This window comes from Lontra canadensis, unplaced genomic scaffold (genome assembly GCF_010015895.1).
Source record: "Lontra canadensis isolate GAN:19392208 unplaced genomic scaffold, GSC_riverotter_1.0 scaffold125, whole genome shotgun sequence".
Classification (NCBI taxonomy): Eukaryota; Metazoa; Chordata; class Mammalia; order Carnivora; family Mustelidae; genus Lontra; species Lontra canadensis.
The window spans coordinates 2,829,015-2,853,650 of NW_022631119.1; the positions used below are offsets into that span (position 1 = coordinate 2,829,015).

The 24,636-nt window shown below is 39.5% G+C and overlaps 1 protein-coding gene and 1 long non-coding RNA gene across 2 annotated transcripts in view; both read left to right on the top strand.

Annotated features, from left to right (window-relative positions):
- ZNF529 (zinc finger protein 529) overlaps window positions 1-24,636 on the top strand; it is a 97,327-nt gene that overhangs the window by 69,999 nt on the left and 2,692 nt on the right. The gene's annotated exons all lie outside the window — the stretch shown is intronic.
- Window positions 12,001-24,378, top strand: LOC116857754. The gene is made up of 3 exons (XR_004380795.1): window positions 12,001-12,192; window positions 15,042-15,250; window positions 24,170-24,378. It is a non-coding gene; the product is annotated as an uncharacterized LOC116857754 (long non-coding RNA).

Below are 24,636 nucleotides of genomic sequence, written 5' to 3' on the forward strand. Positions count from 1 at the left end.
ATCACTTTGTTGTACATCTAAAACTAATACCATGTGACATGTCAACTTAACTGAATAAAAAATAGAGTTCTCTCCAGAAACCAACTCTGCTGACACCTGGATCTTGGACTTTTACCTTCCAGAAGCATGCCAAAATTAATTTCTGTAAAGTTACCCAGTCTGTATTATTCTGTTAGGACAGCCTGAGAAGACTAATAAACTCATAGTTAAAGTCATTTTTATTTCTTGTTCTATGAACAATCTCTATATATTATTTGTTCAATTTCTTTTGAATTATTTTTTCCTCTTATAGATTTGTGGTATCTCTATATCACTTAAAAAAATTTAGTTCTGGGGTGCCTGGGCGACTCAGTCATTAAGTGTCTGCCTTTGGCTGAGGTCATGATCCCAGGGTCCTGGGATCAAGCCCCGCATCAGGCTCTCTGCTCAGCAGGGAGCCTGCTTCCACCTCTCTCTGCCTGCCTCTCTGCCTACTTGTGATCGCTGCCTGTCAAATAAATAAATAAAATCTTTAAAACAAAACAAAACTTCTCTTTCTGTAGCTCTTTGTGGATTCTCCCTACTCTCTAGATTGTGATTCTGGGCATATATTTCTTTATTCATATAAACTAAACTACTCTGTCACGTATTTCCACACGCCGCACATAGGCATAGTCTTCTACAGCCCTGCAAGAATTATTAACTTTGTTCTTTTTTCCCCAGTACTAGCTACATGAACAGGGGATGCAGGCTGCTTGATAAGCGATCAAGGATAGAAACAGAAAAATGTTCACCTTTAGCCCCGAAGGCTGACTTATAGCCTTAATAGTTCTGATAAGGTTTAAATACATGCTGACTGCTCCATTCTTTTTTTTTAAATTTTTTTTTTTTAAGATTTTATTTATTTATTTGACAGACAGAGATTACAAGTAGGCAGAGAGGCAGGCAGAGAGAGAGGAGGAAGCAGGCTCCCTGCTGAGCAGAGAGCCCGATGTGGGGCTCGATCCCAGGACTCTGAGATCATGACCCGAGCCGAAGGCAGAGGCTTTAACCCACTGAGCCACCCAGGCGCCCCGACTGCTCCATTCTTAAAGGGTTTCATGACTGCCTGTAAATTTCACTGATAGTTAATACTGAACTGAATGATAAGTACCAGAGAAATCATGTGAGTAGAAATGTACAAGTAGAAATTCAAAGATATTTATGATATAATACTCCCTGGATGTCCCCTCCTCCTTGAGTACTAAGCACATAACCACCGGCTTCATAGGGCAAAAGGGCAGATTTCAGGGCTCAGCAACAATGGGATGCTGTCACATTCATGAAGCATTTAATAAAGCTAATTGAATCTTTAAAATGTACTTTGTTGTATTTTTTAAATTTAACAGTAGTCATGATTGATTAAATCATTGGCCATTGGTAACTGATTCAACCTCCAACCCTTCCCTCCACAAGGTTGGAGGGGGGCTAAAAGTTCTTACCCGCCAATCACCTGATTGGGGCCACTAGCAAGCAGCCCAGGCTTTGGTTATCTAATGGTTTCCCAAAGTCACTGCATTAACAAAACAAAAAATATCTTGATAGGTCTCTATGCTTAGTAAATTGCAAGGGTTTTAGAAGCTCTGTACCAGAAAAGGCTGTGAAGAACAAATCCATTTATTTACTATAAATTACAGTATCACACTTAATAAAGTTGCAACTGAACTTTAAACAGCTTAAGGAATTTATACTAATCAAAATTAGTGATTGTTTAAATGCTTTTGAAAAGATGGTTATTGATATATTGTTCATTAGATGTAGAAATTTAATAAAGTAAGCCTTGAAGAAAACATGACTAACAGTGACTATCTTTCGACCACATCAAAAGTCCTGCAGATGCTAAAACATTCATACTCAGTTTGAAGAACACAGGATTAATATATTCCTTAGCACAAGACTGCCCTCCTCTAGAGGCAGAGTTAACACATGTAGAGGATCCTTAGACAGAGTAACACAAACTTAAGGTATTCTGTGTGTTTCTTCTGTGCAACCAGAAAGTAAGTATCACTGCTATCACTTATTAAGTATTTCTATTCTTTCATCAAATAGCTACTGAGCGCCATTCATGTGCCAGTCATTGTGTTAAATGAAGACTTAACTAAACTGACAAGAAACTCTTTTCATAAATCTCATAGTTATAATGGAGAGAAATGCTACTACATATTTCATATTGATAAATATTTTTTTACCAAGTAACTTTCCTATATTTAAATTCTATTCTATAGTTAAATTCCTACCTTTAAATTCTTTATTATAATTTAATATTGTATAATTATATAAAATTTTTGGATATGAGAGACTCCATTTTTAAGAAAAGCTCCCTTTTCTTTCTTTCTTCTTTTTTAAAAATTTCTTATTTATTTGAGAAAGAGAGAGAACAGGGTGTGGGGGAGAGGGGAGAAGCAGGCTCCCAGCTGAGCAGGGAGCCTGTTGCAGGGGCTCGATCCCAGGACCTCGAGATCATGACCTGACCCAAAGACAGATCCTTAACCAACTGAGCCACCCAGGCACCCCATGAAAAGCTCCATTTTCAGGGAGCCTGGGTGGCTCAGTCGGTTAAGCAGTTGCCTTTGGCTGAGGTCACAATCCCGGGGTCGAGCACCGCCTGAGGCTCCCTGCTCAATGGGCAGCCTGCTTCTCCGTCTCCACTATTTGTGCTCTCATGCACACTCTATCTCTCTCTCTCTCTCAAATAAATATATAAAATCTTAAAAAAAAAAAAAAAAAGGAAGGAAGGAAGGGAGAAAAGAAAGACAGACTCCATTTTCCCTTCCAAAACAAATAGCTAGGGGCGCCTGGGTGGCTCAGTCCCTGGGCATCTGCCTTGGGCTCAGGTCATGATCCCAGACTTCTGGGATGGAGTCCTGCATCGGGCTCCCCACTCAGCGAGAAGCCTGCTTCTCCCTCTCCCATTCCCACTCCCCCTGCTGTTCTCTCTCTCTCTCTCTCTCTCTCTCTCTGTCAAATAAATAAACTTAAAAAGACAACAACAAAAAAATCAAATGGCTAATGATCTAATAATCTTGAACTGGGCAAAAAGACCCTTGGTCTGACCCAGAAGCGGCAACAGTTTTACAAGCAATTATCTGTAAAATCAACAGGGCAACGACATCTTGATCAATAAAATTGCTGGCTGTGGACTTTCTGAAGACAGAATAACTAATGCATAGGAGGAACAATTTCATTTATTAACACCAAGAGAACAGTCAATGTGTAACCACATTGGTTCTACCCATGAATAAAAATTAACTTTTTTTCTTTTATCCAAATAGGTAATTGCCCCCCAAATCTTTTCTCATAAAAACCCCTTGCTTTCATCTTGCAGGTGGGATACTTTTCTGGTTAATCCCAGAATCTGTGTTCCATAAACTGACTCTTCAATTCCAAATAACCAGCAGGACTGGGAGAGCTTGGAGGACACTGGAGCTTCTCTTAGAAAGAAGACAGGACAAAGAGCCTGTAAACTTACAGTGTGGAAATAACGATATGGCACCTGGGGCACACAGTGGGAAGGGTAGTTACTCAAAGTGTGTCACAGACAGGTAGCCTTTGCAGTCAGAGACACCCTTCCAGGAACAAAGAAATGGCAATAGCCATTTCCCTCCCTCACCTGTCAGCATAAGCACAGGGCCACCTGTGGGAACTAGTGCAGCGCCCACCCTCCCTACCTAAGTTACTTACACCAAACTCCACACCCAGCCCCAGAACTCCAGAAGATTGGTTCTTCCCACTCAGCTTTCCTCTGTTCCAGCATAGCGAGCTGGCTGCCCCAGAAGACAAGCCCTAATCCTTGGAACACCCGGTCTCCAGACCTGGGAGCTTCTGGTTCCAGTGGCAGCAATGACAGGTTTGATTTCACAAGCAGACGAGAGCACACCTAGTAAAAATGTACCACATTCAGGCCAGGGACCAAAAACTGCCCATAACAGGCAACTGACCTGGAGGATACAGCAGCCTGCACACAATAGCAGAGCATGTGCAGAACACATTGGAAAAACTCCCAGAAGCAACAGGCCCTAGGGAACATGGGACTCTACACAGTAGAGCACTATAGGACCTCCTCTTCATAAAGCTACTACAGTCAAGAGCAGAAGACCCAGCTGACCTTTTTAACACAGAGAAAGGGGTACAGAGACAAAATGAGAAGACAGAGGAATCTGTCCCAAATGAAAGAACAGGACAAGGCCACAGCTGGAGATCTAAGAAATAATATAAAGAAATAATAAACAGAAGAAATAAACAGAAATAATATGCTTGATAGAGAATTTAAAGCAATGATTATAAGGATACTCACTGGTCCTGACAAAAGAGTGGAAGGTATCAGTGAAACAATTAACCCAGGGATAAGGAATAACATAGCAGAGAGAACGGGTTCGATAAACAAAATGAGTCACACATTTGATGGAATGACAATAGTCTATAAGAAGGAGAGGAAGAAATGAATGACATAGAGGACAGTAGTGAAAAGTAATCAAGCTGAACAAAAGAGGGGAAAAAAGAATCATGCAAACCAAGAACAGATTTAGGGAACCCAGTGACTCCATCAATAACAATATTATATAGGAGTCCCAGAAGAAGAAAAAGGGAAGCAGAGAATTTATTTGAAGACACAATAGCTGAAAACTTCCCTAATCTGGGGAAAGGAAACAGATATCCAGATCTAGGAGGCACAGAGAACCCCCAACAAAATCAACAAAAGCAGATCCACATCAAGACAATCATAATCATGTTGACAAAATACAGGAACAGAGAAAAAATACTAAAAGCAGCAAGAGTTAAAAAAAAACAGCTGCATACAAAGGGAACCCCAAGGCTATCAGCAGACTTTTCAACACAAACTTTTCAAGCCAGAAAGGAGTGGCATGATATATTCAGGGCTGAATGGGAAAAAACTGTGGCCAAGAATACTAAACCAGTAAGGTTATCATTCAGAATAGGAGAGAGCAAGAGTTTCCCACACAAACAAAAACCAAAAGAATTCATGACCACTAAACAAGCTCTGCAAGAAATATTAAAGAGGACTATTTGAGTGGAAAGGATAAACTAAAAATGACAGTATGAAGGTAGGAAACACAAAGGTAGTAAAAAGGAATATTTCTATAAAAAAATCAGTCAAGAATCTCACACACACACAAAAGAATGTAAAATATGACACCCTATCCCTATAACGTGGGGATGGGAGGAGTAAAGAATGGGTTCAAACTTTAATGACCATCAATTTAATACAGACTGCTCTATGTAGATGTCCTATATATACCTAATAGAAACCATAAACCAAAAATCACTAATATATATGCAAAGAAAAAGAGAAAGAAACCCAAATATATCACTAAATAAAACCAGCAAACCACGAAGGAGTGAAAGATGAGAAAGTACCAGAGAAAATCTTCAGAAACAACTACAAAACAAGTAATAAAAAGGCAATAAATACATATCGATAATTACTTTGAATGTAAATGGACTAAACGCTCTAATTAAAAGGCACAGGGTGGGGCGCCTGGGTGGCTCAGTGGGTTAAGCCGCTGCCTTCAGCTCAGGTCATGATCTCAGGGTCCTGGGATCGAGTCCCGCATCGGGCTCTCTGCTCAGCAAGAAGCCTGCTTGCTTCCCTCTCTCTCTCTGCCTGACTCTCCGTCTACTTGTGATCTCTGTCTGTCAAATAAATAAATAAAATCTTAAAAAAAAAAAAAAAAAAAAAAAAAAAAAGGCACAGGGTGACATGGGGCATCTGGGTAGCTCAGTCAGTTAAGTGTCAGACTCGGTTTCAGCTTAGGTCATGATCTCGGTCGTAAGATACAGCCCTGAGTCAGAGTCCTCACTCAGTGTTGAGTTGGCTTCGGATTCTCTCTCTCCCTCTCCTTCCGCCCCCTCTCCCCCAACCTGCCTACACTCTTTCTCTCTTTCTAAAATAAATAAAATCTTGGAAAAAAAAAAAAAGACATAAAGTGACAGAAGGGATAAAAAAAACAAGACCCATCTATATGCTGCCTACAAGACTCATTTTAGAGCTAAAGACACAAGCAGATTGAAAGTGAGAGAATGAAGAAACATTTATTATGCAAATGGATGTCAGAAGAAAGCTAGAGTAGCAATAAATATATAACACAAAATGGACTTTAAAACAATGACTTGTTTTAAAAAAAGAGAGGAGAAGGACACTATATAACAGTTAAGGGGACAATGCAACAAGAAGATACAATAATTGTAAATATTTACCTACACAATGTGAGCACTTTAAACAGTTACTAACAAATATAAAGAAACTAACCTATACAATGCAATAATAGTAAGAGACATTAACATCCCACTTACATCAATGGTCATATCATCCAAACAGAAAGTCAACAAGGAAAAAATGGCTTTGAATGACACACTAGACCAGATGGATGTAACAGATATATTCAGAACATTCCATAATAAAATAGTGAAATACACACTCTTTTCAAGGGCATGTGGAACATTTTCCACATCAAATCACATGTTAGGCCAAAAAACAAACCTCAACAAATTCCAAAAGACTAAATGAAGTTGGGGGCACCTGGATGGCTCAGTCAGTTGAATGTTCAACTCTTGGTTTCAGCTCAGGTCATGATCCCATGGGTTGTAGGATGAGCCCCGTTGTGGGCTCTGGGCTCAACAGAAATGTTGCTTGGAATTCTCCCTCCCTCTTCCTCTGTCCTTTCCCCTGCTTGTACTCTCTTTTTCGCTCTCTCTCAAATAAAAAATAAATCTTAAAAATAAAAAATAAAAAAAATTGAATGAAGTTGTACCATGCATTTTTTCTGACCACAACACTGTGAAACCAGAATTCAACCACAAGAAAAAAATATGGAAATACCACAAACATATGGAGACTAAATAACGTGCTACTAAACAATGAATGGGTCAACCAGGAAATAAAAGAATAAAAAAATACATGGAAACAAAAATAAAAACACAGTGGTTTGAAACCTTTGGGATGCAGCAAAAGTGGTTCTAAGAGGGAAGTTTATACCAACACAGGCCTACCTCAAGAAGCAAGAAAAATCTCAAATAACATAAGCTTAGAAGCTAACATAACCTAAAGGAGCTAAAGAAAAATAAACAAAACCTAAAACCAGCAAAAGGAAGGAAATAATAAAGATTAGAACAGAAATAAATGGTATAGAAACTAAAAAACAAAAACATAAAAACCACAGAAGAACAGATGAATGAAACCAGGAGCTGGTTCTTTGAAAATATCAATAAAATTGATAAACCTTTAGCCAGATTTATCAAGAAAGAAAGAGAAAGAACCAAATAAAAACACAAAACAAGAAAGGAAAACAACCAATACCACAGAAATGCAAGAGATTATGAAAAAATACATGCCAACAAACTGAACGTCGTAGAAGAAATGGATAAATTTCTAGAAACATATAGCCTACCAAAACTGATGCAGGAAGAAAATTTGGACAGAAGCAATAATCAAAAAACTTCCAACAAACCATCTGGTCCAGGACCAGATGGCTTCACAGGCAAATTCTACTAAACATTTAAAAAGATTTAATATTTATTCTCAAACTATTAAAAAAAAAAGAGGAAGGAAAGCCCCCAAATTCATTCCATGAGGCCAGCATTACTAGTATCAAAACCAGATAAAGACACCATAAAGAAAGGGGCCTACAGACCAGTATCTCTGATGAGCAGAGATGCAAATTTCTTCAACAAAATACTAGCAAACTGAAACCAACAATACATTAAAAAAAAATCATTCACCATGATGAAGGGGGATTTATTCCTGGGTTGCAAGGGTGGTTCAATATTTGCAAATGATACCCGGATACATCACACATCAATAGGAGAAAGGATAAGAAACATATAACCATATCAATAGATGCAGAAAAAGCACTTGACAAAGTACAACACCCATTCATGATAAAAACCCTCAACAAAGTAGTGTTAGAACATACCTCAACATAATAAAGGCCATATACAAAAAACCCACAACTAACATCATCCTCAGTGAGGAAAAACTGAGAGCCTTTCCTGTAAAGTCAGGAATAAGACAAGGATGTCCACTCTCACTTTTATTTAACATAGTAACTGAAGTCCTAGCCACAGCAATTAGACAGCAAGAAATAAAAGGCATCGGAATCAGTAAGAAGAAGTACAACTTTCAGTATTTGCAGATGACAGGATACAATATGTAGAAAACCCAAAACACTCCATCAAAAAACTGCTAGAACGGATAAATGAATTGAGTAAAGTGTCAGGATACAAAATAAACCTATAAAAACCTGTTGCATTTCTACCCACCAATAACGAAGCAGCCAACAGCATTTTTTCAAAGAAGTAGAACAATCCTAAAGTTGTAAGGAACTACAAAAGACCCTGAATAGCCAAAGCAATCTTGATAAAGAAAAGCAAAGCTGGAGGCACTACAATTCCTGACTTCACATTATATTTATTACAAAGCTGTAGTAATCAAAACAGTATGGTACTGGCACAAAAACAGACATATAGATTAGAATAAAAATGACAGAATAGAACCCACAACTAAATGGTAAGTTAATCTTTGACAAAGCAGGAAAGAATATTCAATGGGAAAAAGAGTTTCTTCAAAAAACAAGTATGGGAAAACTGGACGGCAACATGCAAAAGGGTGAAACTGGACCACTTCCTTGCATCATACACAAAAATAAATTCAAAATGGATTAAAGACCTAAATGTAAGACCTGAAACCATAAAAACAGCAGAAAAGAATACAGACAGTAATTTCTCAAACACTGGGGCCATGGCAACTTTTTTCTAGATAGGTATCCTGAGGCAATGGAAACAAAAGCAAAAATAAACTATTTGGATTACATCAAAATAAAAAGCTTCTGCACTGTGAAGGAAACAATCAACAAAACCAAAAGCAGCCTATGAAATGGGAGAAGATACTTGCAAATGACATATCCAATAAAGGGTTAGTTTCCAAAATATATAAAGAACTTATTAAATTCAACACCCAAAAAACAATCTCAGAAAAAGTGTGCAGAAAACATAAACAGACATTTCTCCAAAGATATACAGATGGCCAACAGACACATGAAAGGATGTTCAACACCATATCATCAGAGAAATACAAATCAAAACTACAAGATCTCACCTCACAGAATGGCTGAAATCAACAACACAAAAAACAGCTGTTGGTAAGGATGTGGAGAAAAAGGAACACTTGTGCACGTTCGTGGGAATGCAAACTGGTGCAGCCACTGTGGAAAACAGTATGGAGGTTCCTCAAAAAATTAAAAACGGAACTACCCTACTATCTGATCTCGAAATCATACTACTGGGTATTTACCCAAAGAATACAAAAACACTAATTCAAAGGGATACATGCACCTCTATGTTTATAGCACCATTACTTAAAATAGCCAAGATATGGGGCACCTGGGTTGCTCAGTGGGTTAAGCCTCTGCCTTCTGGTCAGGTCATGATCCAGGGTCCTGGGATTGAGTCCCGCATCCAGCCCTCTGCTCAGCAGGGAGCCTCCTTCCCCCTCTCTCTCTGCCTGCTGCTCTGCCTGGTTGGGATCTCTCTCTGTCCAATAAATAAATAAAAATCTTTAAAAAAAATAGCCAGGGGGGGCGCCTGGGTGGCTCAGTGGGTTGCAGCCTCTGCCTTCGGCTCGGGTCGTGATCCCAGGGTCCTGGTATTGAGCCCCAAGTCCCCAAGTCGGGCTCTCTGCTCAGCAGGGACCCTGCTTCCTCCTCTCTCTCTGCCTGCTTCTCTGCCTACTTGTGATCTCTGTCAAATAAATAAATAAAATCTTTAAAAAAAAAAAAAAGAATGAAATCTTGCCATTTGCAAGGACATGGAGGGAGCTAGACAGTGTAATGCTAAGTGAAATAAGTTATAGACAAATACCATACGATTTCACTCATATGTGGAGTTTAAGTGAGCAAAGGGGAAAAACAAACATAAACCAAGAAACAGACTATTAACTATAAATAAGAAACTGATGGTTACCAGAGAGTAGGTGGATTGGGTGGGGGAAGAGGAGAATAAATTCTTGGAAACAGGTGATGGGAATTAAGGAGTGCATGTGTGATAAGCGCCCCCACGAGTTTATAATAAAAAAACTATATTCTCAAAGAATTTTCAATTATGTGATGTTACAGTACCACTTAAACGAAAATATGTATATATGTGTGTATATGAATCTACATGTTTATATATGTATTTAAGTACAACCAATATAGTCAGCACTCAATATAAAATGTACTATTTGTGTGGGCCTGGGTTGCTCAGTCTGCTAAGCAACCAACTCTTGGTTTCCCTGGCGTCTTGATCTCAGGATCCGGGATCCAACCCTGCCTCCTGCTCCATGCAAAAAAACGAGAGTAGGCTTGAGACTCTCTTTCTCTCCCATTTGTGCTTTGTGCACACATGCTCTCTCTCTCGAATAAACCTTTTAAAATAAATAAAAATGTACCTTTAGTTATATTAATTTAAAAATTGGGGAGTGCAAGGAAGATATTTTCTAAGAGAAACAAGAGGTTTCAGGTAACTTGATGGGTCTTTGTTAGGCCTTCACCAAGAAAGAAAATCAAGTCTGAAAAAATAAAGCATTCCGGAGATAAAGAGAAAATATTAAGTCACCTTAAACCTAAGTTTTAATTGTCACAACAATTATTTCCTCCTTCAACGGAGACCGTTTTTGGAGAAGGATAGAGACGGGGAAGGAGACAGCAGACCATTCTTGGGGCCCGGATGAGAAAGTCAACTGGTTACACCTGCCGCACGCCACCCTAGCCATGAGAGGAAACCAGAGCTTCCAAATCAATCTCAGGGTCAGAGAAAAGAGTCAAGGCCTTCACCGTCAAGGGCCAGAGTCGTCTTGTCTTGTGGTCCCATATATGATTACGTGTGACACAGTCACCAACACAATCTCCCCAAATTCACACAGTGCTGCTCAGTTGCACACCCACTACTAGACACAAAATCACACTCTGCGTCACAACACCCTCCCTTCCCTTCCCACACGGCGCTCCACAGTTAAAATACCCACGGCGGCTCAGTCACACAGCTCACTATACTAGCACAAAAAGTGGAATACAGGTCACACAGTCACAAGGGCATACCCACTACAGGGAACACAGTCACAGGTAACCCCCAACCACAGTGTTACACACGGTCACACATGAACAATCATACCACGGGGACTCACAGTGTTATGATAAGCTAATCCACCCCCGCACACACGGTATCACACACATTCACAAACGCACAATACACACACCACCTGATAGTCACAAAATTACACCACCGCCCCTCCTCAGCCCCTTCTGCCCTAACAGACTTACTTAACACTCAGTCTCCGTCCCGCCGCCGGGCTCTGGGCTTTTTTCAACCTGAGTCTCCTCTGCAACGCATTCGTGGCCATAGCGCGCGGCTGAGAAACCCCAGCTCCCGTCTAAATACAGCTCGGCTCAAAGCCGCCCGCCTCCCTGTGGGGAGAAGCGATGGACGCGATGCCTCCTGGGAAATGTAGTTAAGCTCCGCACTAGTGATGGAGAAGGTAGCCGGCTTGAGTCGTGCCGGAGAGTCCGCCCGACACTCGCCCACCCTGAACTGCGCCCCGAAATGTTTCGGCCTTAAACCTTGGCTCCTACTTGGAGTAAGCCCGACATGCTTGGACTGAGTTTATTAAACTGCCCTCTCCCAAAGGGAGAGTTAAAAGACGTAGATTAGGGGTGCCTGGGTGGCTCAGTGGGTTAAGCCGCTGCCTTCAGCTCAGGTCATGATCTCAGGGTCCTGGGATCGAGTCCCGCATCGGGCTCTCTGCTCAGCAGGGAGCCTGCTTCCCTCTCTCTCTCTCTCTGCCTGCCTCTCCATCTACTTGTGATCTCTCTCTGTCAAATAAATAAAAAATAAATAAAATCTTTAAAAAAAAAAAGACGTAGATCATTAAACTGCGTCCTCTGACTCAGGGAGACAGTCCTACAAACTCTGGCGCAGGAAAGAAAGCGCGAAAAGCGCGCTCGAACCCCTGGAACTTATGGGAAATGTAGTCCGCAGTCAGAAAAGCGGAGGACCGGCCAATACCGACAGTTTCTGTCCGGTACTGAGCCCGGCGGAGCCCAGGAGACCTCTGGGAGTGCTAGCCAGCCCTAGGAGTGCGCAGGCGCAGACTTTCTGGCTCGCCATAGTCGTCTTTGTCTGCGGGTGAGTGTGGTTTCGGTCTCGCAAGGCGCAGATCTGGGCGTGGGACCTGGGGGTTCTGGGCTCAGAATCCCGTTAGGGAGGCTGTCGGGGAGGATTCTTAGAACCCGCGATAGGGTTGGGTTGGCTGAAGGGGAGGAATCGCTTACTGTGACGTGCAGTGTTCAAAGCCCGTGCGGATGGGGGCAGGGGCACAGGAGGAAACTGGGGCGAGTTCGCGGGTGGGTTACGGAGGGTGTGAGAAGGTTGTAGGGGTACAACTTGCGTGAGAATTGTGTGGTTCCAAGTTTGTGAGGATGGATGGCATAGTGAGCTTTATGGGGTAGCAACCTCAACCTCACTTTTCTCGTTTCTAAAATAATGATAATAAAGACGTATCTTCCCGGAGTATCCGTTTTTCTGAAAGAAAGGAAAATAGCTAAGACATCGAGAGAGAATAATTTTTAAAGCAATTTTTATATAAAGGCAGGCTCATTGAGGAGTAGGAAACAAAATCAGTATTAACAATTTTTAAAAGTAAATATTTCCGAAAAACTTGTTATTGAATTACTAGACTCCCCCTGTGCATGGACTTTTAGTAATTCTTTGGAGGAACTTTGGTGAGGCAGCTTTGAGAAGCCCTGGACTAAGGAGGAGCTTTTAGAGCTAGTTTCTAGTAGTGTAGACAGCACAGAATTGTGAAGGATGTTGTCCTGTCTTTGGTGCATAGATATCAAGTAACTGATTTAAGACTTGTTTCTTAGCGACGTGGCAGTGATTCGTAATTTGACCAGGTTTTCCCCAGACCAAATGGCCTTTGTAAATGTAACGAAACAAATTTTCTTCTATCTAGAACGACACTTTCTTTCAGTATTCTATCACACTTAACGTAATTTTCAATAAAATGAAAAAGTATCACGGTACAAAAACTCATATACACAAATAATATCTTTGGTATATACAAAAAGTAATCAGTAATATTTATGAAGACAGTACTTTATTTACAATAGCAACAAATCAGACAAAGCACTTTAGGATAAACAAGAAATACATAAAATCCATATAACACTAAACCCAAAAGATGACTTGAGCAAATGGAAATATATGTCATATCTTAGATTTAAAAAGTCTGCAAGGTATTTTGTTTCGTGAAGAAAGCTAAGTGCCTGTTTGGTAATATGTAATATACTACCTTTTTAATAAGTGGGAATAAGAATGTATATTTGTAGGTGCATAAAGAAACTTCTGAAGTTTACACAGAAAATAAAAAAGGTTGATGAGGAGGGAGATGGAACAGCTAGGGCAAGGGTTAGAAACACATTTTTGCTTGCCTGTTTGTAGATTCCCATTTTTAACTGGAATGGAGGAATTAGGTTTCTGTGTTCACTCCATTACTTTTCAGATGTTTACCACTGTCTCATTTTTGAATGTTTCCTTGACTTCCAATATACTATTCATTTGTATAATTCCAGTCAAAACCAAGGAATAACCATCCCCCCTGTTTGTCCCTTAATTATTAGTGTTCCTAATTTTCTCACTTTGATATATACATACATATATATATATGTGTGTATATATATATATATATATTTACTTCTAAGAACAAAATTCCATTGCTGTGGCCTCACGTGACAGGTGACTAACAAATGTCCATTCTTGTTTGAGCCAAATCCTGAGCTACTTACTCACATATCCAAATTACCTAATGAACAGCTCCACCTTAAGGTTGCACAGAAACCTCAAACTCTTTATGCCCAAAATGTTAGTACTGATATCTCCTGCCTCCATCCATTTCCCCTTTGTATTATCTGTTTTGTCAGTTCATGACACTGTCCAGCCAGATTCGAAGCCTTTTATATTTGAGTAAGGGAAGAGCTTTTGAGGAAGTCTGATTCTTGTCTGTCATAACCCATTACAAATTGGAGGCCCAGATTTCTTAATTACGCAAAATCAATGATAAATATGTATGTTTGCTGAATCAGTGAATGACCATGTAATTATAGAGCACTTACAATATTTAATTCCTCCTAGAGTAACATAACCTAGGTAAAATATTAGGCAGCTAAAAATTTTAAGAACTCTGACCATGAAGAATACATTAATAACTTCCTTTACATTTTATCCATATCATTTAAGGTTGATGACTTCAGATCTATGAGAAAAATGTTTTTTGTTTTTTTAAAGATTTTATTTATTTATTTGAGACAGAGAGAGAGAGAGATCAGTAGGCAGAGAGGCAGGCAGAGGGAGAGGGGGAAGCAGGCTCCCAGCTGAGCAGAGAGCCCGATGCGGGGCTCGATCCCAGGACCCTGAGATCATGACCCGAGCCGAAGGCAGAGGCTTAAACCACTGAGCCACCCAGGCGCCCCGAGAAAAATGTTTTTATAGGGGAAAATGATATTCAAAACTGTGACTGTTCAATCAGGAGCAAGGCCACAAGTGGTACCTAATCCAAGGTACCTGTTTAGGTTGTGATTCTGTAGAACTCTAACAACTCAGTCTTGTAATTTCTCTGTATCCCCTAAATCCCTGAAAATGACGTTTCCCATTTCTGAAACGTGTGGAGCCTTTAAAAAAAAAATTATTTATTTATTAGAGAGCACACACACACAAGCAGGGGGAAGGGACAGAGGGAGAGGAAGAAGCAGGCTCCTGAAGAGGTCCCAGGACCCTGAGATCATGACCTGAGCTGAAGGGTGGTGCTTAACCTAGAGTGAGCCACCCAGGCACCCCTGTGTGGGGCCTTTAAATGGCATGATGGCTTTGGCCTGGGATGCAGAGTATAAATACTCTCTTTTTCCATGTGCTCACATGTATGCGTATGCACCAGCTTCTAAGCCAAAGGGTCATTATTACTTTGTTCTTTTTCACAGGCCGTCTTCCTCGTGCATCCACAGGAACTGCACTTGCCTTGTCCTTTAAAACTTCCAGAAGTCCTATGGCCTCAACCTGAATTATGGGATGCTGCTTTGACCCTCAACAATAACGTCCAAGTCCTGTGTCACTGTTTAGAAGTTTAAGGTGCCAGTTTAACAAGATCAACAGATGTCTGAGAGAGAAATGTAAAGGAGGTGCTATCCAGGTGAGTAAGAAAGAACCCAACAGGTTCTGGGATAAAGGCTCATTAGAGTTACTCAACCTGCAACCTCTCACAATTTTTTTGAGGCAGTTGTCTTATCAGCCCTTGTCTTTTGGAGTAACAGTTGCTGAAATTCTTTAGATATCTAAATAACATTTCCAGATACACTTGCTTATCAGTGCTCTTTTTCTCTCAGATTCTGGGGGACTGGTTGCCCCTCTAACCTTTCTTCTGGATGCCAGCCTCTTCATTTGTATTCTCAGTTTGATAATACAACTTACATGTTGTGTTCTCCCTTTCACTAACATTCTTTATTTTTTACTTCCCTTTAGATGTCTAGACTCCTTCCCTTAAGCATTCAGTCATCTTGCCAAGGATTACAAGACCTGTATCTTTCAAATCTTAGCATGTAGATTCTTTTCTTTAAAATTAAATGTTCTACGGATGCCTTGGTGGCTTAGGTGGTTGATCATCCAACTCTTGATTTTGGCTCAGGTTATGATCTCAGGGTCATGGGATAGGACCGGCATTGGACTCCACGCTGGACAATGGAGCCTGCCTGGGAGGGAGTTTCCGTCTCTCCCTCTCCCCCTCTAATCCCCTGCTTGCCCTCTCTCTCTTTAAAAAAAAAAAAAAAAAAAGAAAAAAATTCTAATAAAATTTAACATTCTATCATTTCTCCCTACTTCCATTGTTATAGATCTCAGAGTTGAATTTTACCCCTTCCTTTTTAAATTAATTTACTTACTTAATTTTTTTTTTAAATTTTATTTATTTATTTATTTGACAGAGAGAGACACAGTGAGAGAGGGAACACAAGCAGGGGGAGTGATAGAGGGTGAAGCAGGCTTCCTGCTGAGCAGGGAGCCCGATGTGGGGCTCCGTACCAGGACACTGGGATCATGACCTGTGCCGAAGGCAGATGCTTAACAACTGAGCCATCCATGCGCCCCTATCCTATATCTTATTCTCTTTCTACCTCCAACTATCGTTGCACAACATTTCTCCCCCTCTTGCTTTTTAACAATATAAGCAGCCTCAGAAATTTGTTCTGACATCCTATGACTTCACCTCTCTGTTATTTTAAGAAGAAATAAATTTAAAATCCAATACATAAGGGGCACCTGGGTGGTTCAGTGGGTTAAGCCACTGCCTTCAGCTCAGGTCATGATCTCAGGGTCCTGGGATCGAGCCCCACATCGGCTTCTCTGCTCAGCGGGGAGTCTACTTCTCCTTCTCTCTCTGCCTGCCTCTCTGCTTACTTGTGATCTCTCTCTCTCTCTCTGTCAAATAAATAAAATCTTTAAAAATTAAAAAAATGAAAAAATAAAATAATAAAATAAAATCCAATACATATACTTAATAGAAAAGTAAAATAATGGGTATGTCTTCTCAATCCTGGCCCTCACTTCTCCATTTCTGTTCCCCAGAAGCAGCCACTATTAACTGTGTATTCTTCTAAATGTGTTTATGAGTATACAAGGAGGCTTTCAAGAAGAACAATGACATGATTTAACTGTGACAAGAATAAACAGCTGTTGCTGTGTTTAGAGGAGTTATAAAGAGGCAAAGGCAAAAGTTGGAAGAACAATGAGGAGCCTATTAAATAGTCCAGTCAAGGCATGATGTGGCTTACACTTTGGTGGTCCTTGTGAGTGAGGATTAAGAGAAATGGCCAAATGCTAACCATAATTTGAAGATAAAGCCAGCAGGGCACAGAGATGTAATAGGTGTGTGATCTAGAAGACAGTTGTTCAAAGCTTGAGCAAGTGGAAAAATGAGGTTGCTATTTAACGAGATGAGAAGAATTTAGGGGGAATTCATTTGGAAGAACAAGAGTTTGGTCTGGGGCAGGGTAAATTAGACCCCTGTTAGATATCCAAGTGCAGATTTTGAGTGGCAAGTGGATATGTGAGTCAGTTGAGGGAAGAGGTCCAAACTAGTGATTAAATATTTTCAAAATACTATATCAGAATGCAAAAATGTCAAGCAAACTCTTAACTATATTCTGTGGAAATGGTGACTTGTTAGAGTACGGGTTGGCAAACTACATCCTAGTACGTGTTTTTAGGAATACTAAAATATGGCCACCTACACTGCATCTTGTCCATTCATTTTCTTATTGTCTGTGACTACTTTCTGCTACAACAAATGCCTGAGTTGAGCCAGGCTTCTGCAGATACATGATGTTGTAAAGCATGCAACTAAAAAGTGTATCAGTCATGGTAAAGCTAAATGACTATAATAAACCCTAAATATACTGCTTCAAGGAATATAAGAATTGATTTCCAGGTCATATAACAGTTAATGTGGTGAGTAGTGAAGAGCTGCATGGTCACTTTGGTCTTTGTGGTTCTTTAAGGATCCAGATTTCTTCCAGGTTGTCTCTTTTATCATTCAGTTGTGGCTTACACTTTGGTGGTCCTAGTGAGTGCATCAACAGTGCATTCCTGGTTCCAGCCAGGTAGAGAAGGAAGAAATCACCATGTAGGGCAAGAAGCCAATAAACTTTTTCTGTAAAGGTCCAGATAGTAAATATGTAAGGCTTTGTAGACCATAGGATCTCTGCTGCTACTACCCAGATCAGACATTACAGCACAAAAGTAGTTTGCTTAGCATTAGGTTATATTGATTTCTATTTTGAAAATATTTTTTAAACCAAAAGTTAAATGCTATTGAAACAACCATTTTGCCTGTTTTTCAGATGATGTTTCCTAGTTCAGTTCAGAATTTTACAGTATGAGGGGCACCGGGGTGCTTCAGTCAGTTAAGGGTCCGAGACTTGATGTTGGCTCAGGTCTTGATCTTGTGGTGAGTTCGAGCCCTTTGTTGGGCTCCACACTCAGTGAAGAGTCAACTTGAGATTCTCACTCTTCCTTTCCCCCTTACCTCGCTCACTCTCTGTTTTGCTCTCTAAAATAAATAAATCTAAAAAAAAAAATTTACAGTATGAAAAATTCAATTCTGATCAATCCGTATGAAGTATATTGATGTCATCCCTATAAAAATTCAAGGAGTTTTAGTTACCAACAAGATATTATTCCTGTTTTCTTTTCCCTTTTTTTTCTTTGAAGATTTTTTTTCTTTTAAAGATTTTATTTATTTATTTATTTGACAGACAGAGATCACAAGTAGGCAGAAAGGCAGGCAGAGAGAGAGAAGGGGAAGCAGGGCTCGATCCCAAAACCCTGAGATCATGACCTGAGCCAAAGGCAGAGGCTTAACCCACTGAGCCCCCCAGGAACCCTTTTATTGAAGATTTTATTTTTCTTATGTGAGAAAGAGCACATGAGTGAGGGGAGGAGAAGAAGGGGAGGGAGAGGGACAAACAGACTCTGTGCTTGAGCATGGAGTCCCATGCAGGGCTCAATCTCAGGACCCTGAGCTGAAATAAGAGTCATACACTCGACGGACTGAGCCACCTAGGTGCCCCTGTGTTTTCTTTTACTAGGACTACAGTGGGTTATGTCCTGATCTGTTCTGCATCATTCTTTTGCAAATATGAGTTGGAAATTTTTAAATAAATGCTATTACTGTAAAACATTAGTAATGTTGAACCATCTATGTTGGTTGAACCATCTATGGTTGAACCATCTATGCCTTGGTCTTTGCGGTGATCAAATACTTCAAAAATTGTCTCTATTTTTTATTTTTTTCCTATGTTTCCTTTGCTGTTTAGGACTTCTGTCTTTTCTGGTCTCAGGTTTCATAGGTTATATTTGGTTTTCAAATTTATTTGCATGGAGTTGAGCAAATAATCTACAGTCCTTTGCTATCTACTGTTATTTTGAAATAATCATTTTTTATTTTTGTAATTTTGCTTTTATTCAACTCTTTAGTTTTTCCCTAAGAATCAACTTATGAATTTATTATTACTTCTGTTTTTCTGTTTGTAGTAATTAATTTATCTTTAAATTTTTTTCTGTTCTTCTTTTGATTATTTATTTATTTTTTGGAGGAAGTGAAAGAGCCACGTGGTGGGGGTGGGGGCAGAGAGAGGGAGAGAGAACCCCAAGCAGGTTCCTTGCTCAGCGCAGAGCCCTGCAAAACTCAATCTCATGACCTTGAGATCATGACCTGAGCTGAAAATAAGAATAGACACAGCCAAATGAGCCACCCAATTTTTCTGTTTTTATTATAGTTACGTTTCCTTATTGTAATTCCCTAGTTTGAATGCTTACTTTATGTTATTTGTTTTTAAAATAATGTAAATATTTATGTCAAAACTTATATAGGCATTTTTCAAACGTATTCTATGGGCTCTGATACATAGAATAGTAAGTGTATATTTAACTTTGTAAAATACTCTCAGATTGTGTTCCAAAGTAGTTGAACCATTTTTCATCCCCACCTACTACTCCCATCATTCAGAGTTCTAGTTGCTTCACAGTCTCACACTTGGTTTCGCAGTTGTTTTAGCTTTAGCCATATTAGTGGGTGTGTAATGGATCTCACTGAGTTTGGGTTGTTTTTTGTTTTTTTTGTTTTTTTTTTTTTTTTTTTAAAGATTTTATTTATTTATTTTTACAGAGAGAGATCACAAGCAGGCAGAGAGACAGGCAGAGAGAGAGGAGGAAGCAGGCTCCCCGCTGAGCAGAGAGCCCGATGCGGGGCTCGATCCCAGGACCCTGAGATCATGACCTGAGCCGAAGGCAGCGGCTTAACCCACTGAGCCACCCAGGCACCCCAGGGTTGTTTTTTTTTTTAAGATTTTATTTATTGGAGAGAGAAACAGAGGGAGAATGAACTGGGGGTAGGGGCAGAGTGAGAAGCAGACTCCCCGCTGAGCAGGGAGACTGAGATGGGACTTGATCCCAGAACCCTGAGGTCATGACCTGAACAAAAGGCAGACACTTAACCGACTAAACCTCGCAGGCACCCCTTACTGGGATTTTAATACGCATTTCTGATCACTAGTTAAAATGAACGTCTGATGTACTTATTGGTCATCCATATATCTGATTTTGTGAAATGTCTGTTCTAGTCTTTTGCCCATTTTAAAAACTAGATTGCTGGGACGCCTGGGTGGCTCAGTTGGTTAAGCAGCTGCCTTCAGCTCAGGTCATGATCCCAGCGTCCTGGGATCGAGTCCCACATCGGGCTCCTTGCTCATCAGGGAGCCTGCCTGCTTCTCCCTCTATCTCTGCCTGCCATTCTGTCTGCCTGCGCTTGCTCTCTCTCCCTCTCTCTCTCTGACAAATAAATAAAATCTTTTAAAAAAAAAAACTAGATTGTTTATCTCTTTGAGTTTTTTGTTAACTGTGTTTTTGAAGGGCATCAGTTTGTTTGTTTTTAAGATTTTATTTATTTGACAGAGAGAGACACAGTGAGAGAGGGAACACAAGCAGGGGGAGTGGAAGAGGGAGAAGCAGGCTTCCCACTGAGCAGGGAGCCCGATGTGGGGCTTGATCCCAGGACTCTGGGATCATGACCTAAGCCGAAGGCAGACACTTAATGACTGAGCCACCCAGGCGCCCCTGAAGGGCATTAGTTTTTAATTTTGATGAAGTCTACCATTTTTTCTTTTTATATGAATAGTTTTAACACTTATTTGAGGTCTTTGTTTCAGTTTGAGTGAGTTTTTGCATATGGCATAGAGTAAAGGTTGAGGGCTTTTGTTTTCTAATTATGTAAATTATAGCATTGATATGAGGGATAGTGTACTACTAGAGTCGGTTCTTGCAGTGGTTTATAAGAAAATCAGGAGAGGCACCTGGCTGGTTCAGTCCATAGAGCATGGGACTTTGATCTCAGGTTTGTAAGTTTGAGCCCCACTTTGGGTGCATCAGGGTTCCTGCTCAGCAGGAAGCCTGCTTCTCCCTCTCCCATTCCTCCTGCTTGCGTTCCCCTCTCGCTGTCTGTCTGTCTGTCTGTCTCTCTCTCTGTGTCAATAAATAAATTTTTAAAAGATTGCTTAAAAATAAAATCTTTAAAATAAAATCTTTCAAAAAAAGAAAAAATGAAGCTAAAATTTTGAGAGGGACAAGACAGATCAGGATCACATGGAAGATTTCCACTTAGTGGACAGGAAGCAATTATAAAATAAAGAATTCCAAGGGAGGACAAGAAAAGAGCTCTTGACAAAAGAAGAGCTTTGGTGCCACTTATTTCAGGCATAATGAAAGGAAAAGAAATGAAAACTGAAATTGATGGCAGTGACAGTTTCTGTATCTAGAAATGATAGTATCAATCATCAAAATACTGCAGTAAATCAGATTTCAAAGCAAAAATGACTTTTCTGGCCTATTTTCCTTTTTTTCACTAAATCTATGTGTACTTTGTTTAGCCATGTGAAACTCAATTGCAACCAGATAAAAAGAGCAAAGTCTATAGTTACTGTACAATTATAGGTCAGTTCAAGTTGAAAGGCTCAAGTCAAGGACATCTCTGTAGATACAATGAATTGGGGCCTTTAAAAGTGAAATAGGGGGTACCTGGCTGGCTCAGTCAGAGCAGTGTACAACTCTTGATTTCAGGATTATGAGTTCGAGTCCCACGTGAGGTGTAGATATTAAATAAATAAAAGACTTTTTTTTTTTAATGTGAAATAGGATTATAGTTTTATTTGCTCCATCCTTCCTGCCCCACATAGGCAACTACTTTCAACTCATTTAACTGAGTCTACTGGTGTTTATTCCCACATTTTATACAGCTATTTTGCCTACTTTTGATTTAACCATTTTAAAACAATATCAGCTTGGGAGCAACTGGCTGGCTTAGTTGGTAGGGCATGTCACTCATGATCTCAGTGTTGTAAGTTTGAGCCTGACAATGGGTGGAGAGATTACATAAAAATAAAATACTTTAGGGGCACCTGGGTGGTACAGTTGGTTAAGTGTCCAACTCTTGGTTTCAGCTCAGGTAGGGATTGCAGGGTTCTGAGATCAAGCCCCCTGTCGGGCTCTGCATTCAGCGTGGAGTCTGCTTAAGTTTCTTTTCTCCCTATGACTCTCCCCATCCTCTCTTTCTCTCTAAAACAAATAAAATAAAATCTTCTAAAATACGTCATTTATATATATAGTCAGATTGTTAACATGCAGGGATCCAGAAAATTTCCTGCATTCATTTTCCTTTGTATTTTCTCTGTAACTCCTTTAATGTTGAACCTCCTAGATGCCTTTACTAACCCACAAATTTCCAATCATTATTTCTTTCTCCCTTTGTTCTTTCCATTCTTCCTTTTTTGATTCTGGGAGATTTCCTGGACTTTTTTCCCCCAAAGCTATTGAATATTTTAGGTCAACATCATATTGCTTATTTGCAAAAAGCACTTCTTTATAAAACCCTGTTAATATTTTAGTGCTATACAACCTCTTAGCTTTCTGTAATACTAATTATAATATTGTATGTGTGTTCTTTTGTTCCTTTTCTTGTTTTTGTTTTTTTTTTTCCCTGTTTGTTTTGATCTATCTTTCACCTTAGGGCTTTCATCAAATTTTTGTGATCTTTAGTGCTATATTAATATTTAACAATGAGGTACCTGAAATATTACTGTAATCTCTGTGCACAGTTGGGGCTTATAAAATGGTGGGCTTTGCTGTGCATCATTCAATCAGATATTTTGATGTTTCTTTTATATGACTCCATATGTTAATATCTATAAATGTTCTCATGGTCTTCTCATTTTTTCAGAAAAGAACCCTTCCATTGCCTGACACCAGCAACCACCAGCATTTCTAACAAGCAGCAGTAGAAAGGGGTTGGGACCCTAGTCTGCATGTGAACTTTTACTCATTACCTTCTTTTTAATATGTTACTCTGATCTTCTGTGCCTGTCATCACTAAATTTGGAGCCTCCCATTTATACCATTAGTTGCTGCTTTTATAATTTTTATAAGTCTCCCATTCCATTCTCACCCAGTCTCTCCAGTTAGAGCCTTTGTGTTGCCAGCTGTGTCCTAAATTACCTTGGTTCTAGGTGTCATCCCCTTCTGCTGGCTTTCTATTTAAGTCATTCGATTCTGCTGTTACAGTTACTTGCTTTCTTTTCAAAATTTCCTAAAACTTTTCATCCATTGATTATCTCCTCAACCTCTTAATGTTTATGAGTATATGCCCTTCATCTCTTAACTGTCATTTTAATGGAGTTTCAGAAAGATACAGAATCTTATTTAACCACACATCCTTTTTTAATAATAATTCTTTTCCTTTCCCTTCATTCCCTTCAATTCCCTTCATCCTAGGCTCGCCCAATTTTATGTTTTTGTCCTTTCATCCTGTTTGACACCTATTCTTTATGTTTTCTTTACTTATAAAGTGTACGAAGTTACATTTAAAAGCAGTTTAAGGGGGAGCCTGGGTGGCTCAGTCGGTTAAAGCCTCTGCCTTCGGCTCGGGTCATGATTTCAGGGTCCTGGGATCAAGCCCTGCATCGGGCTCTCTGCTTAGCAGGGAGCCTGCTTCCCCCTCTCTCTCTGCCTACGTGTGATCTCTGTCAAATAAATAAATAAAATATTTTTAAAAATAAATAAATAAAAGCAGTTTTAGGGGCACCTGAGTAACTCAGTTAAGTGTCCAACTCTTGATCTCAGCTCAGGTCTTAATCTCAGGGTTGTGAGTTCAAGCCCCACATTGGGCTCCATGCTGTAAAAAAAAAAAAAAAATGTATATATATGTATACACGTGTGTATACATATATATATATATAATAAAAGCAGTTTAAGCTACATGTATCTGTGAATGTTATTTGTATCTATGCTTTCTTTTATAATGGTAGACTAGGTTTGAAATAAAGAGTCTATTTTATAATACCACATTTCTGAAATTATATTAATAATACTGGGGAAAAAAATCACAAGTAGAGTGATATTGATGATGATAACAGCTATTTTATTGAATTTTTACTACATGCTAGGCATGGTATATTATTAGCTCTTTTCAGTGATTCTTTTGTTGTTTGTTCTGTTTTGTATTCCCTTTTAGAAAAGGTCTGAGAAATTTCTAAGTCAATAGACACAACATGGAAGACATGTGAGTTATGTTTCCTCCTTCTCCATGAAAATACAGCTAAGAAGAAATTCAGAAAACCTGGGTAACAGAAAAGTATTTCCTCTAAACACAGACACTAATTTTTTAAGATTATATCTCTGTGTATGGGGTTCAGTTTAAGGGAATTTAGAACATAGTTTATACTTTAAGAGAAGCGATCTAAGAAAGATCAATTAAGAATACAATGATGTCATATACCAATCTGTAATTGTCTAATCTCAGTATAAACAATGTAAAGTCTTTGATCATAAATTCAACTTCATTAGCCACCTGAGGATTAATATTGGAGAGAAAAACACATGAATTTGATGAATGTGGAAAAGCTTTTATCTATGTCAAATGTCAAGAAACACTGAGGAATTCTTGTTGGAAAAAATATCTGTGCATGGTAAGAATGTTGG